The sequence below is a fragment of the Euprymna scolopes genome, chromosome 46 (assembly GCF_053919585.1).
Source record: "Euprymna scolopes isolate OS-2025 chromosome 46, ASM5391958v1, whole genome shotgun sequence".
NCBI lineage: Eukaryota > Metazoa > Mollusca > Cephalopoda > Sepiida > Sepiolidae > Euprymna > Euprymna scolopes.
The window spans coordinates 41,600,299-41,617,674 of record NC_136527.1 but is presented as its reverse complement, the minus strand read 5'-3'; the positions used below and the strand labels follow the sequence as shown (position 1 = coordinate 41,617,674).

General features: G+C 32.0%; 1 long non-coding RNA gene across 1 annotated transcript; it reads left to right on the top strand.

The window, feature by feature from the left end:
* The first annotated feature begins 2,559 nt into the window (after positions 1-2,559).
* Positions 2,560-15,383, top strand: LOC145270848 (uncharacterized). The gene is made up of 2 exons (XR_013865599.1): positions 2,560-2,628; positions 12,770-15,383. It is a non-coding gene; the product is annotated as an uncharacterized LOC145270848 (long non-coding RNA).
* The last annotated feature ends 1,993 nt before the right edge of the window (positions 15,384-17,376 follow it).

Below are 17,376 nucleotides of genomic sequence, written 5' to 3'. Positions count from 1 at the left end.
TCCAAGCTAGGGTCGTTGTTATTCGAAATTATTTTGCTTCTATTCGAGAAAACAAATTTGAATTAGCCATTATTCTTCGACACTACCAATAACCCAATTAATGAAAGATCAAAATGGTCGTTCTCACATCGAAATAAAAAGAAGAGGTGAAAGTTTTAATTTTCCGACAACATTAAATTATAGTCGTTGAAAAGGAAGAAATTGGGGACCCAAATCACCAGCCAAATAAAATATCTATTAAAGCAATGATATAAATTTAATAGTGCAAGGGAGATAACCAATACCTTCGCTAAGCTGAATATAATTTCGACCAGATGGTGGACCAAATTTATATAAAAACAAAATTCGCCAACACAATATTTAAGCAACAGACAAACAATATCAATAAAATTATAATTAATATTTTTTATATTTTCTTCTGATCAATAAATATCAATATCTTTACTTGATAAATTTGGCACCAATTAGTAATAACAAGCAATCTGAATGGTTCAAACAAAATCGTGGGCAGACAAACTGACCAATGAGGAGCCTGCTTATTTCTGCAGAATTTCTGACAAGCTTTAGTGCTTATTCATTTTCTGACTAAATTTCTAACAATTTTTACAGTTCATAGATCACCTTCTCAGCTATATTTTGAAAAAACAAACAAACAATGCAATTTTCGTTCAGTAAAACAAAAGTTACTAAAAAGGAATTTTATTTTAAAATATATATATATATATATATATATATATATATATATATATATATATATATATATATATATATTTTAAATTACTGTTCCAAAATTCTCAGGATTAGTAAGGAATGAGAAAACAGTTCTTCTTTTCTGGTTGGCTGTTGGTTACCATAGCAACCAAATCTGTTTTCATTACCTCAAATCGGCTTGGAACGGCGGAGATGATGACGTAACAAGATATTAAAAAAAAACTAATCGACTTTTTGTATTGGCAAAATCTAACTGTTGATTGAACGGCACAATCCTAGCGAGAGAGAGAGAGAGAGAGAGAGAGAGAGAGAGAGAGAGGGTAATAAGTGAAACAGGAAGAAAATTTTATTTCAAAGCTAAGCCTGAAAAAATCATGGATTACATAGAAAATGCGAGACTGAAAAGTAATATGGTTAAGATTAAAATTGGAAAAGTTAAAGTACTAGTTGTTAAAACCTAAAAAAAAAAAAAGATATTCAAGTAAAAATATAATACATTTATGACTTAAAATATTGCAGCACTAGGAATTGATTATATAATTTGAAATTGAATGTAAAAAAAAATCCTTAATGCTGCAATATTTTAAGTTAAAAATTTATATTTTTTGCTAAAATATCGTATTTCTCTTAATGCTATATATATATATATATATATATATATATATATATATATATATATATATATATATATATACATATATATATATATACATTTGTGTCAGGTCATGTCATATGCTACTGGTACGATGTAACCCAGTACTACCTGCCTCATGATTGGGTCACTTGCGACTAAACTGGTTCCCCCACCAGACTTGTTTGGTGAGGAGGTGGCTAGTCTCCCTGGAGGATTATAAACAAGACCTTCCAAAGGGCGAATGAACCATTTTCGGGGTCAACGGCCACGGCCAACTAGCACCGTATGTGTTTGTGTGTATGTATGTGTGTTGGGGTGGAGAGGGCTCCCATAAGCCGTGGTGAAGGCAACCTTTCTAGGAGAAGCAAATAAAGCGGGAGACCAGTACCTGCATTAAGCTGGTCTGCAGTTTAACTTATTGCTGGCTATCTTGCTCTTGCTTGTTGCTGGATCTCAACATTTTGAACCAAGACAGAGACTTAGTTGTCGTACAATGTTAAAACTCTCTAACATCATCTGTGTACAGATACTCCCTCAGGCATTTGTCTATAAAAATGGTCCTGTGGCGATGGAAAAGTTCTGATGTGTGGAGGCTTGAAATGCTGGAAGCATGTAATAATTGATCTCAATGACCGTCTTCAGTGTCATGCCTGCTTGTGCGTGTTAACTCACCGGTAGGACTAAAAAAAAAAAAATATTGGCCTCATGGACTTTAAGTGTCTGAGGGAGTGACACTCGTCTGACAAGACGTTGCAATCATATATATATAGATACATATATATATATATATATATATATATATATATATATATATATATATATTTCTTTTCATGCTCGCATTTTTCTATGTAATATTAATATATATATGTAATCATAAATACACGCATATTTTTAAAGTGAAATTAAAGTTCAAAATCAATTCACTTAGAAGAAGTTTACTTACAAAACAGTAGAGTTAAGTTCCAAGATTAACTTTTTTGCAATTAAAAAAAATATTAACTTATGTGCAATTAAAAAAATACATTTTAATTAAATTTTTATTTCAGTTTAAAAAGTTGTTTTCTTTTTTTTTAAATAGTTGTCTGTTTTGCATATATTATGCCCTTAGTCTTATGAGGTCACTTAAACAGTTATCTCCCTTGGCCGATCATTTTTCTTATAGGGTTTCCCCTGACTCGATACCGGCAGGTTGACCGGCGTTTTGTTCCCTAATTGTAAGCAGCAGCCTTTCATGTCTCTGTCTTTTATCTTCTGTTGTCCTTCGCCGTTTTTAGTCATCTCCGGTAAAAAAACATTATATATCTCCTGCTTAAAGACACTTTTTAAATAATTTTAACGTTATTATTATTATTTTTAATATTATTTCATCTTAACTACGAACTTTGTTTATTTTCTTTACCCACATGTCCGACCCCCTTACTTTTAGTTGTGTTGTTCATTTCCTTACGCATACGACTCCGCATTTCCGCTCTACTTCTCGATTCTTAGTTTTTCTTTTTGTGTTCTCAACATTTTTTTTCATTTTTCGTTTGCTTTGTTTCTTTCAATATGCGTGTGTTTTTGTGAAAATATTGAATGAATACTGTTTATCGTAATTTATGGAATTAATTAGTTACTTATGGGCAAATGAATGCCGATGCTCAAAACGTATAAACATTTTGACTTTTACTTAAAAATTATCCAAAAAACTCAGGAAATTAAGTAATTTTAATGAAATTTTCAGTATTTATCAAATAATGATCGCGGAATGTAAAATTATATATATAAAAAAATTATTTATTTTTTATTTAAATCTTAGTGGAAATGTATTATTCTATTTAAACAAAAAATACTTTTACTAAAGTTATGGTTTTCAGTAATAAATAAAAAACGCAAGAATTTATTTTTGCTTTTTTAATATATAAATAAAGCATTGTAATTTGTAACAATAATAATAATTTTTACAGAAACATTACGAAAAAAAGACCTAAAGTCCGTATTAATTAATTCGATATAACTCGAAGAAAAATGAATTTTTCGAACTACAATATTCAATATTACCATTGAATTAAACATTGTTTATTTAATATTTTCACAAACAAAAACTTATAATAGCAAAAATATTTCTACTTTTTTTAAATTACAGATTTCGCTTAATTATGCAATTTCCTTGCTCGAAAGAATGTGAAACTTTCGGTGTAACAAAATTTTTATATAATCTTGAACAATAATTAAAAAAAAATAATTTAAAAACAGGAACATAAAATAATTAAATTAAAAAAGGATAAAAATTGATACAAACGTTCAGAATATGAATGTATGGATGCACGTCTGGGGAGGGAAAGAAATCTGACACTTCTACCTCCTTTTACTATCATGATTTCATTTTGAAACAGCGTTTCGATTGGCTGAAATTTTGGGCTTACTTATAATAATGTTTACAAAATTTTAGTTTGTTACATTTTTGGTGAACGGTAAATTACTTGCTTTTTTAGGGCTAATTAAGTTATTTTTGCTAAAACAAGGTGTTTTTTTATTTAACTCAATATCTTAGGACTTTACTAATTATCTTTGAAATAAACCCAGAAAACTAATATTTATCATTTAAAGGATTTTTACAATGAATATATTTAACTTAAAAATTTAGCTGAATTAGTTAGCTCGCAGTGAAAACATTTTTCATATTTTTTTTTTAATGTGTACAAATATTTTTCCCCCTTTAGGAAATTAACTTTAATCTCTAATTTTTCAAATACCATAAAAAAGTAGTTGGAAACCTACAAAAAATTTATGATAAATCGGCTTTCAAAACTAGGTCCCCTTTTTTTGCCCGCCATTTTTACCTGTACCTAGTGTTAATTAAAAGGGTTAAAAATAGAAACAAATCGAACGTACTAGGGGAGATAATAACTTCCGGTGAATGCCGGAAAAATCCGAGTAAAAAAATGGCGTTTGGTAAATCGTTATTTGTATTTAAAACTAAATATTTTATCGTGGTTTATTTTCAATTTTGTTTTCTGCAAACTTACTCTTCCGTTCGTCATCTGGAATGTAAAGTTGAGCTTGTAAAGTCAATAACATTTGAATAATCGTTTCCTTTATAAAAGCAGATAAAGTTAATCGAAAGCAGATTATAAAACAAAAACGTAAGTATTACTACATGAATTTAGTATCGATTTTTGCGCATTTGCAGAATACGTTAAAAATGTAAGGGAGAGAACTACCTTTACTAAACGAATAATCCTAATGAAAATTTGGATTTATCGTTGAAACTTTTCGCTGTCGATTGTTTTTTGTATTTAATATTGAGTTAAACATAAAAACCAACTTCTTTGTCGTTTACCAAAGAAAAAAATATTTTTATAAATTTTGTTTTTAACTGTTTCACAAGTAAAAAAGAAATTGTCTTGTTTTCATTTTTATTTCAGCAGATTATTTTATAGTTTTTCGGGTGTGCTAAAAATGATATATATACATCATATGTGGCACAGAGAATTATTATTCATGATATGAGGAAATCACTTTTTCAAAAAGTGGGGATCAATTTTCTATATAAATTTAATGTAAAATAAGCACCTACTTTCTGGCCACATGCCCCAATCCTTTAAATAGTTAGTAACAGTCATTCATATGCAAACACTTCCATCAGCAGCAGCAGCAGTAGATATAAGCAAGAGTTAAACCTCACCGGTTTTTGGCCCGATCATCAACCTCCTCAAGTCAGGTGAGTTTAACTTATTTTTCTCACATTCTCTATATAAATTTAATGTAAAATAAACACCCACTTTCTGGCCACATGGTGATAATTTGTTTTATTTGCTTTGTTGGCCGTTTTGGTAAATTATTGTTTACTTTCCACATTAACACTCTTTTTTAGCATGACAACCTTTATGTTTTCGGGTATGCTGAAAACGAATATCACATTTAAATTTGTTGCAAACAAGTATGTATCTGGATATTAAACATTGTTATTCTTATTAGTAGTGGTCAATTCAGTATGCACTTGCACGTAAAGAATTGATCACCACTGATAACATTAGGAATTACATTGCTTAAACTAAACTAACTTGCAACACACATATGTGTGCACTTGACCAAACCAGCAAACCTTACAAATAACTTTGACTAAATTAAAAAATAATCATGATTCTTTAATTACAATATTATGGTTTTGAATTTTTTAGATGAGGAATGATTCTTTGTATTATTTAGATTATTATGTGAAGAAAAGGATTAATGATTGCTTGAGAAGAGAAGGATCGGCGTGCACTTACCTTGAATACTAACCATTGTTGTTAGCCATCCTTTTAAAGTTTTTTTTACTGCTCCGGATCATGTGATAGTTAATCATCTGATCCCTCCATTATATAAGAGGGGAGATTCCCTTGTCTTTTTTCCTTTCTCTTTCTTTCACCACAAGTTGATTTGGTTGCTGGCGATTGAGCTTAAATCGTTTTCACTTTCGTCTGGCGAAGATACTACAAGACGGTTATGTTGCGGAAGGGGGCAATTCTTTCATAACCTAAGGTAAGTGCATTGCTCCCTTCTCGTTCTGAGCAGTCATTGATTCTTTTCTGGAAATTAATTTTTTCACAATTAAGACTACTGTTCTCATCTTGATTGTTATTTATTGTGCAAACATTGTAAAAATAAAATTAAAGATGAGAACAATAGTGTGAAGAATCCAATAATGGATTTCTGATTTACTTACCGGATTGTGATGATAGACATTTTAACTTTTTGTTTTGAAAAGTGAGGACGAGATAAATTAAACTATTTTGTCTTTTGAGAGACATTAACTGTGATAGATGAAATGATTAGAATTATTATTAATGCAGTTTTTATAATTATGCATCCTCTGCATTTGTCATGTGTTGTTCAGCTTGACTGAAAAATAGACAATAAAAGCCGTTCTTAACATGGGGAGGTAAAGGTTTTTATAATATGCTGGGGCAAATAATAATTTTATAACTTTTAAACGTTTTTCACTGCTTCAAAAGTTTAAAGTGAAAAAAAAAAATGCCAGCGCACGTGTAGAAGCGGTACCCCTCCCCCTGTGTATTTTTTTATTTTCATATTTTTTTCACTTTTTCATCGGATCATTATCGAATGGTCACTAAAATTTTGTTTTCAATAATGACTTTTACTTAAAAAAAAGGTCAATGTCTAAAATCATTCCAACTCCAATAATTCGTTTACAATGAAGACTTTAAAAAGTTTTCGGGGTTGCTTAAAACGAATATATACTGAAAAATTAGCGGAGAGAATTAGGTTTCATGATATGCAAAAAATAAATTATTTTTCAAAAAGTGGGGATCACTTTTCTATATAAATTTAAAGTAAAATGAGCAGCCACTTTTTGGACACATGGTTATAATTTTTTGGGAGGGGGGGGCTGCCGGAAAGCCGATTTGATAAATTGTTACTTACTTTTCTCTTAAACAATCATCTTTAACCTGACGACTTCTATAGGCTGAAAATGAATATCGCATTTCAATTTGCCGCAAACAAGTTTTCCAGATGATAAGCGATGTACAAAATTTGCCACCTCTAATAACATAAGGAATGACATTGAGTAATATTCAGAAAACTACTTGTTTGCAGCAAAGATATGCATGCACTTACAATTACAGAAATGGTCACCACTGATAACATAAGGAATGACACTTATCACTCTACATATTTTTCTTTATTTTTGTTCTTTAATCTCCTCATGTCTTTATTGAAAGATAAAATCGTAAAAATAAACTAAAAGACAAAAACAAAAAATGCTCCCTCACTATATGTATATAAGTGGGTGTTGATTTTACGTTAAAATTTAAATCAAAAGTGGGCCCAACTTATTAAACAAGTACATTTTTCATATCATAAAAACTATGTTTCTGCACCACTTTTTAAAGTATATATTCGTTTTCAGCAAAATTTTAAAAAAGAACTCGTTATTGTAAAGGTTTTTTGGGAGTTGGAAATATTCTAGACATTCACAAAAACAATTAGCAAAGAAAAAAAATGATAAATTTTACATTTTTTCCTAAAGTTCACAAGGTTAAAGCCAAAAAAAAGAGAGCTAGGCACACGCATGGAAGAGGTACCCCCCCGTGTTCTTATATATTTTCATTTTTTTTTAATTTTAAATGTAGTTAATATTCAGAAAACATGTTTAGTTGTGTTTATGAAATTTGGATTCGTTTCAAATGTTATCTGGGAGGATGTAAGCGAATAAACTTTTAATTCCCTTCCTCATCTTGAGGCCAAAGAAGATAAACTCCGAGTGATTGTCACAAGTAGTAGAGTAGTATTAAGATATAGAGCACCTTCCTTTCATTGGTCGCCAAAAGGACATCATTTCTCAGATTAGCATGAGAAAAAGCTGATCAATTCCTGTCATATGTGAAAGATTTCAACTGCAAAATCATCAAAGTGGTTTCTGGTATACCCCCTACCCCAAAAGAATTTCACCTGAAATCATGAGAAACTAACAAAAAATTCTTCTGTTCTCTTTCTCTTTTTGCAGCCAATCATCTTGCAATCGAGTTACTCACTGAACGTCCTTGAAGCTGCATGATTGGTCCTAGTCGTGAGGTTATGGTTTGAGTCTAAGAGTATATGAAACGTTTTAGAGGAGGCAAATATAGATTACTTTCATATTTCACCTTTCTTAGCTATTACCAAAATTATGTAATTAAAAACAACAAACTTCATTAAGACGGTTCTAATTAAAGTACATGACTAATTTTATAAAACTTTAAAATTGATAGGCATTATAGGAATTGGTTGTCAGTCCTTAAGCGATATGATTTATGTTAAAATGGGCCTATTTTCTATGTGATATGCTACTGATATTCTTAACCAACTCAATAGCATTCAGATTAGCTAGTATGAATGAGAAAGGCTTATTGACCTAAAACCTGCATAATTTTCTGTGCTAACCTAACTTTTGATGATATATAGGTATCTTTTTCCAGAGCTATATACTCGTCAAATATTCTTATCGAAGTACATCCACACCTCATTTTTCTAATCTCTCAATTTCATCTTGCCAACTTTCATTGCTTTAGCACTTCTCCATATAGGCTCATGCATCCCAGTATTGATATGCATCTCCACCATCACTTCTGCCAAAGTCCTCATCCTCCATATTGAACAAATCTTTATGTTTCAACTTATCAACTTCTAACTTGAATTCTTCAGGTACTTTTATTGCTTTCAAATTATTCTCAGGAATCTCATTATTTTGTTCATCAAGCATGGTAATCTTGTAATGTTACAAGTCACACTACACTTAACTATTTTTCAGCCCCATATCAAGGTGACTGTTTGTGTTGTTCTTTAACCTTTACCACTACATTAGCTACCAATACTCTGCTAAGATTGCTAATAAATCGACTGATTATTTGTTCTATTTCATATTCTAATATTTTACCTTTTCTAAAACTTGCACGAATCATGAATGTATGCTGATGCTTGGGTTTTAACATAATTTTCTGTGCTAACCTAACTATTGATGACATATGGGTATCTTCTTCCAGAGCTATATACTTGTCAAATAATCTTATCGACCTAAATCAAAGTATATCCTCACCTCATTTTTCTTAATCCAGTTGCGGTTTTGTATCAGATTTGTGTGAAGATTTTCTGCAACAAATAAATCCTGGTGGGTAGACTAACTTCCTATCCTTACTCTCAATAGAACGAGCCCTTCTACAATTAATGGGGACGCATTAGCTTTTCTTAAACTAACTTTTTTATCACATAGTTCAGGTCCCTGTGTAAGTGCTTTAAAAACAAAATTACTAATACCTCTGCTTCTCTATCCATAAGAGGTCTATAATTCTTTCCCTCAATTCTAATAAAAAAATTGATGTACCAATGTTACCCCCGTGCATCAGTATGCCATTGTTCAGTAACACCTAATTTTCATCACTCAAGTTTTTAATACTAGTTCACTACTCTTTAGCTAGTTTCCTCTTTTACATCTGTCTCTATATCTTGAGGGACCGGATTCGTGGCCTTAACTAGAATTTGCAGTCCTGTATGATCATATGACAGACATGCCTCAATCACGTACAGCCGGTCGTCTTTCTCAGGATTGGGATAAGCCAGTATAATTACATCTGCAAACTTTGTTTTTTAGGCTATCAAAGACAAACTAAAACGTGTCGTCCCATTGAAACATCACATATTTCCACACCAGGCGAACTAACAGCTCGCTGATCTCTTAAACTAACACTTTATGGCTTTCAACCTGAGGTTATGCTTACATAAACTGATTAGTACCCTATCTATATGATCTAAGTGACTTGCCATCGTATCTAAGAATATTAAAATATCATCCAAATATGGTAATGCCTAATCTTCCTGTCCTGTAAGACTATGGACAATAATACCTAGAAGACCCCAGGGGGTTTGCGAGTCTGAACAGTATCATATAAAAGTGAAGCAAACCTCGATGGCAGGTGAACGCAGTTTTCTCTTTATCATTCTTACTTAATTTAACCTGTCAGTTCCCTGACGTTAGATCTAATTTAGAGAAGTATTTTGCTGACTCAAGTGAGTCTAATATATTATCAATGACGTTTAATGCACAGGCATACATTTTTTGTGACTTTATTCAAAGCCATAAAATCTATGCAAAATCTTTTACTAATAACACTATCAAACTCCCTGGTCTATTCAATCTCTCAATTACACCTATCCCCATCATTTCTTTGCTTTAGCAGTGTTCAATACGTACTTCTCTGCATGTGTTCATGCATTCGAGTATACGCATCTCCACCGTATCAGTTCTGCTGAGATTTATTTATAAAACCTGCTCAAGCCTTGCGTGTATGCAGATGCTGGTGTTTTAACATAATTTTCTGTGCTAACCTAACTTTTGATGACATATGGGTATCTTTTTCCAGAGCTATATACTCGTCGAATATTCTTATCGGCCTAAATCGAAGTACATCCGCACCTCATTTTTCTATGTGCTATTCGATCTCTCAGTTTCACTTGCATAACTTCATCTATTGCCATGTCTACCAACTTTCATTGCTTTAGCAGTGTTCGATACATGCTTCTCCATGCATTTCAATATTGATATGCATCTCCACCATATCAGTTCTGCCAAAGTCCTTATCCTCCATAATGAACAAATATCTATTATGTTTCATCAACATATTAACTTCTAACTTGAATTCTTCAGGTACTTTTATTCTTTTACAATTACTCTCAGGAATCTCATTCTTTTGTTCATCAAGCATGGTAATCTTGTAATGTTACAAGTCACACTTCACTTCGCTATTTTGCAAGGTGACTGGTTTGTGTTGTTATAATCAACAGAAACTTAACCTTTACCACTACATTAGCTACCAATACTCTGCTAAGATTGCTAATAAATCGACTGATTATTTGTTCTATTTCATATTCTAATATTTTACCTTTTCTAAAACTTGCACGAATCATGAATGTATGCTGATGCTTGGGTTTTAACATAATTTTCTGTGCTAACCTAACTATTGATGACATATGGGTATCTTCTTCCAGAGCTATATACTTGTCAAATAATCTTATCGACCTAAATCAAAGTATATCCTCACCTCATTTTTCTTAATCCAGTTGCGGTTTTGTATCAGATTTGTGTGAAGATTTTCTGCAACAAATAAATCCTGGTGGGTAGACTAACTTCCTATCCTTACTCTCAATAGAACGAGCCCTTCTACAATTAATGGGGACGCATTAGCTTTTCTTAAACTAACTTTTTTATCACATAGTTCAGGTCCCTGTGTAAGTGCTTTAAAAACAAAATTACTAATACCTCTGCTTCTCTATCCATAAGAGGTCTATAATTCTTTCCCTCAATTCTAATAAAAAAGTTGATGTACCAATGTTACCCCCGTGCATCAGTATGCCATTGTTCAGTAACACCTAATTTTCATTACTCAAGTTTTTAATACTAGTTCACTACTCTTTAGCTAGTTTCCTCTTTTACATCTGTCTCTATATCTTGAGGGACCGGATTCGTGGCCTTAACTAGAATTTGCAGTCCTGTATGACAAACCTCCATCGACTCGTCTTCATACTCCTGCCTTACGTTGAGCCAGATCCTCCATTTTACTTCTGCTATGGCTTTCTGAAAAGTGTATTGAAGATATTGCGGCTCGTGTCTCATTTCAAGTATCTTCACCTTTTTATCCTTGAAACACTCTATAAAGAAGACCAGCAACTGTTTTCTGACTAGTCTTCTTCTCTAGTCTATTCCACTATATTGTTTTACATGAGTGTTTATAAATTGTCGGACTGAAGCCTTTATGGTTAGGAGAGCTGATATTTCCCCTTATTTCCATGCTCTGGTCACCCTAAAATACTACTCTACATGATCCACTCAACTCCTGTAAATTTAGTGATCTTGTTGCTGACCCAACTGATTTTAATAAAAAAAATACAAATCCAGAAAAACTGTGGACAAAAGTTAAAGAGAACTTGGATTCCCTTTCACTAGAGTATTGCTGAAGGCTAATTCAAGGAATTCCCAAAAGAGTGTAGGCTGTCAAAGGGTTATACAATTTGGTGAAGAGTTATACAATTTTCCGTAGTGCAGATTTTCTTTATGCCTTCAGTATTTTAAGTTCTTTTTAAAATTTATGTGAACACTAAGATACTTCAGTCAAATATGAACAGGTAAAATTATAAAGGAATAAAAGATGAATAAAATGGGGTATAGGTTTTTTTAAAACTGTTACATTCAATTTAGCTTAAATTGAGAATAATTTGCAGTTTTTGAAAAAAATGACAAGTGGGGATTTTTTGAGTGCCACTGTATATATATATATATATATATATATATATATATATATATAGTAAAACAGCGTGATAATGTCTAGATAAAATCTTCTTAAATTTCATACAAAGATTGCTGCTATTATTCGTGATGCTTAGGTTAGAGGACTTGGTAAAATTCAGTTGTAAGTTACATACTCCTGAACATTGAAGTTTCAATCATCAGACAAAAAAATAGAATTTCAATTTTTTTTACTCAATCATTGCTACCAACACGAGAGCAAATGCTTCTCTTATGTACTAAATAAAAGGTTTCATACAGATTTCTAATTCCAAGAAAAAGGTTCCCAATTTCGACACAATTCACCTGAATAAGATCGGGGATAACATAGAAACGTTGTATAAATAACATCATGATGAGCACAGTATTCTGAAGAATTCACATAATATGAATAATCAATCATCGTCTCTAAAAGGAAGTAATGTTAAGATTTTTAGTTAAATATTTGAAAATAGTAATAAACTAGTTTGGTTACCTAACCAGAATTCCATAAACCTCTACTCATTTTCTTTTTTTGAATTTCATTAACAATAGGTGTTTGGGATATTTTTAATAAAAATCAACATAAGAAATTCAATTTTACCACATGAAACATATTGTTTTAATGTATTTTATATTTCCAGAATATGAAGAAATGAAAAGAAATTCATTAATGGATAACATGGACCTTTCTTCATTGAGGATTTCAAAAGGTTTAAAATAATTATAAATATCTTCATATAAATTTTCTAAAGTAAAAATTTACAAGGCTTCCTTTCATCATACACTACATTGCATATATTTGTGGAATCAGATGCAATCAAACATGGCTGAACAACCAAATACTTCTGAAGTATGTAGTTCTTCTCTTGCATGGAAGTCAAATTTGTTTTGTCATATGAAAACACATATGGGAGACAAGCCACATTCTTGTGAAGTATGTGGTTCTTCTTTTGCACGGAAGTCACATTTGTTTAGGCATATGAGAACACATACAGGAGAAAAATCACATTCTTGTGAAGTATGTGGTTCTCATTTTTCACGGAAGTCACATTTGTTTAGGCATATGAGAACACATACAGGAGAAAAACCACATTCTTGTGAAGTATGTGGATCTTCTTTTGCGTGTAACCCAACTTTATTGAGACATATGAAAACACACACGGGAGAAAACCCACATTCTTGTGAAATATGTGGTTCCTCATTTGCACAGAAGTCACATTTGTTGAGACATATAAAAACACATACGGGAGAGAAACCACATTCTTGTGAAGTATGTGGTTCTTCTTTTGCACAGAATTCACATTTGTTGAGTCATATGAAAACACATACAGGAGAGAAACCACATTCTTGTGAAGTATGTGGTTCTTCTTTTGCACAGAAGTCACAGTTGTTGGGACATATAAAAACACATACGGGAGAGAAACCACATTCTTGTGAAGTATGTGGTTCTTCTTTTGCATGGAAGCCAGTTTTGTTGCGTCATATGAAAATACATACGAGAGAGAAACCACATTCTTGTGAAGTATGTGGTTCTTCTTTTGCACAGAAGTCAAATGTGTTGAGTCATATGAAAACACATACGGGGGACAAACCACATTGTTGTGAAGTATGTGGATCTTTTTTTGCACGTAAATCAACTTTGTTGACTCATATGGCAACACATACAGGAGAGAAACCACATTCTTGTGAAGTATGTGGTTCTTCTTTTATACAGAAGTCAGATTTGTTGAAACATATGAAAACACATACGGGGGAGAAATCACATTCTTGTGAAGTATGTGGTTCTTCTTTTGCACGTAAATCAACTTTGCTGAATCATATGGCAACACATATGAGAGAGAAACCACATTCTTGTGAAGTATGTAGTTCTTCTTTTGCCCAGAAGTCACAATTGTTGAGGCATATGAAAACACAACTACACCATTCACTATGACTACATAATCCCTACTGCTACAAATCAGAAATTAAAAGACGTTTCAATCATATCAATTATCATAGGAGCAACTGGGCTTATGAAGAAGAACTTTTAAATGTACATAACAAGCATACCCGGTGAACCAAGTGCAAGTAAAATACAAACAAATGCTCTGAAAAGGACGGCTAGAATCCTAAAAAGACCTCTTGGTTTGACTCACTAAAGTAGGGGGGAATGGTAGACATCTGGTTGGTGTTCCCCCCTAGATGAAAAATGTGGTTCTTCTTTTGCACTGAAATCAGATTTTTTGCGTCATATACAAAACAGGAAACATACAGCCTTATGAATTAAGAACTAACAGAAGGATCTCTATCACGAAAATTACCAACCATTTTAATCAAGTTTGTTTTACAAATATGACAGAAGATGAGCGATCTCAGCAATAACAAGGGCACGTTTTACACACAGAAATAATTAGTGTAAGCCATTTGATAGCTATCTGTCAGGTCCTTCTAGAGTATTGCTACTATTCAATGGAATGTGTAAGTATATCTACATGACGATCTTTAACATGTAGAATATTGAATGTTGCAGCAAATTATTTTAATCAACTCTATGACTTTGATTCCTACAGCTACGTGCCTAGAAATGGAGCTGTTAAACCTGACATAATACGAGACAAGAAGGAAAATCAACAACTTCAAAAGTTAATGTTTTAATAACACTGGGTTCGGCATAATTATAGAGCAACTGAAATTTGACAAAAGAATTTTAAAAACTATCTGGCAGATATATCTGGGGAACCAAGTGCAAGAGAGACTCAAACAATTGTTCAAAAACAGATGTTAGAATCTTAAAATGATTGTTCGGTGGAAATGTATGAGATGACGGGTAAATGGCTGACATCGAGTAGAATGCGCCATTTAAACAAAATAATTAAATTAAAAAAGACAGAAACCACATTTCTGTGATGTATGTTGTGTCATATGCAAATACATACGAAAGACAAAAGAACTTGAATAGAACATCCAAATATCTATGTATTTCATATAGAGTTTAACTGTGAGCCCCAGATAGGGAGCCCATTGATTTCTGAGAACGTTGACTGAAGAAAATGAAACAAAAACAAAAATATATGAAACACACTAACTGACTTAATGAAAAATTCACGACTATGTATGTATGGGTAAACTAATGATTTATACGGTAATTATGTTGTCAAAACTTCCAACTCCAAAACTCAACATTGAAGTCGAGTTGCACACAGCTATGTATGTAGCATGCCTTCCTCTTTCTCCTCTATCCAAACCAAGAACTAAAATAATAAAAATTAAAAACAATATTTTTGTTATGTGTGTAAGTATTTCTGTGTGTCAAAAATGATTTTCTCACGCAAAAACTTGAGAAAAAATATGATATTTGGTTATGTATATAGTCTCGTGTAAATTTTTAAAACCACCTGAAGATACATTATTTTATGCTGAGGTCACGTCTTAAGATTTTTTTTACTATTTTAAAAATTTTATGCATCTCCATAATGGGCAACAATTTTAGTTTTTCTATTTTTTTAGACGACCGACTCTTTTAACACGCCCACATGCTAGACATGTAAGTTTCAATTTTCTTTCCAAAGTAAAATAAGAAAAACTGAAAATATTTTTGTAATGTAGCTCTTCTGTTTATATGAAATCAGCGTTAGATAAACATGCAAACACAAAATTGTACTGTTTGATTTTGTGAATGTTTTTTTTGTTTGGCATCCGGTAGTATACTCCATTCAATGTGAAAACGATAGCAATTCTTTCATTGTCTTAATTGTCTTTTAAAAACAAAGAGTGTTATTCTCATGTAAATCTTTAAAACCGAAAGAACATCTTTTATGTCATGTTTTAACAATTTTTTACTTTTATTTTTAAATTTAATAAATAAAACATATATTTTATAACGAATATTCATATCTAAATGTATATTAAAGATGTTAGCCTTTTATCATTGTTGTTTTCATAAATGTTTATTGTGAAAAATATGTTAAATAAAAAAGACGTTCAATAGGTAATGACTTTGGCCAACTTCCGTTGGTCTGATAGAGTAGAAATGTCACATGTAATGATCTATATATCCATGGGTCATGTGGCAAATTACAACTCTCAACTAATTGTTCTTGATTTAAAAGTGTTTGAAATTAATTAAATGTGTAATCGAGCCCATCAAGTGCCATGCATTAATCAGTTGTCTTAATTAAAATCACACAAACCACAGGAAACTCTTGATGAAATTTGTTGACCTGTTTGTTTTATAGACGATTCCATTCTCGTGTGTTGGTGATTGAGATTGAAGCAAATGGTCTCAAGTGAAGAGACGACAAATACTGATATTTGATAGTGAATGAATTAAGATTTATCTGCATAAATATTCTTGTGACGAAATGAATATAGAGTTCGTTGAGAAAAGAAGAAAGAATTAACGTTACTTGTGAAGTATTTTGATGAGAGACTAGGGTGGTTTGTCAGGAGGGTTGGCTGGCTGGTCATGCAACCCAGAGAGAGTTTTGTCACGTGGTGACTGGTTCAGGCTCTAGCAAAAAGAGATAGAAATATTGAGAACAGGAAGTGACGTGGCTATGTGACTGATTACCAGAGTTAAAGGGCGATAATCGAGTTAGCCTGGGAATTTCAATTCCCACAAATTAAAAGAAACGATGTAACATATTATTCTTGTAAAACGTTATTATTAATTCCAATAAGTCATGAAATCTGTAGAAAAAGACCTAGATCTAGTTGCGCACCGTCTGTAATTGATGAGGCAAGATTCACTCTAAATGTGTTAAACCGGTTTCCACAATTTACAGCAGCTTATATGCTGTGAATTTGAGGAAATTAAATAAAGTTATCAAAATCAAGAGGCAAATATTCCCCTTAGAAGATATCACTTCGATCCACGACACAATGTTTGAGATCAGAAGCTCAGACGCCCATGAAATTCTTTCCCATGCACTTTGCAATAATTTGCGTGATCCGATTTTTACTTACGCAAACCAGAAATTTGTATTTGAAAGAAAAGTGTTTTCCAAATGATCTTGATTCCTGAATTTCTACAAAAACAGAGACGCATTAAACGATGTTAGAAATATGTCACCCTGTGATGTCTTATCTAGAAAAAAACTAATAACTGTGCTAATTTCCGTTGTTCTGCTCATATGAGAAATTAGAGCAGGGCACTACAACATCAACAAAACCGGTCGTGTAAACGATCCTATTCATGTCATCATCGATATTATAAAAAATTTGGTGTTAAATTATTTCTTAACTTCTTTTTTGTTAAATGAGTTACTTT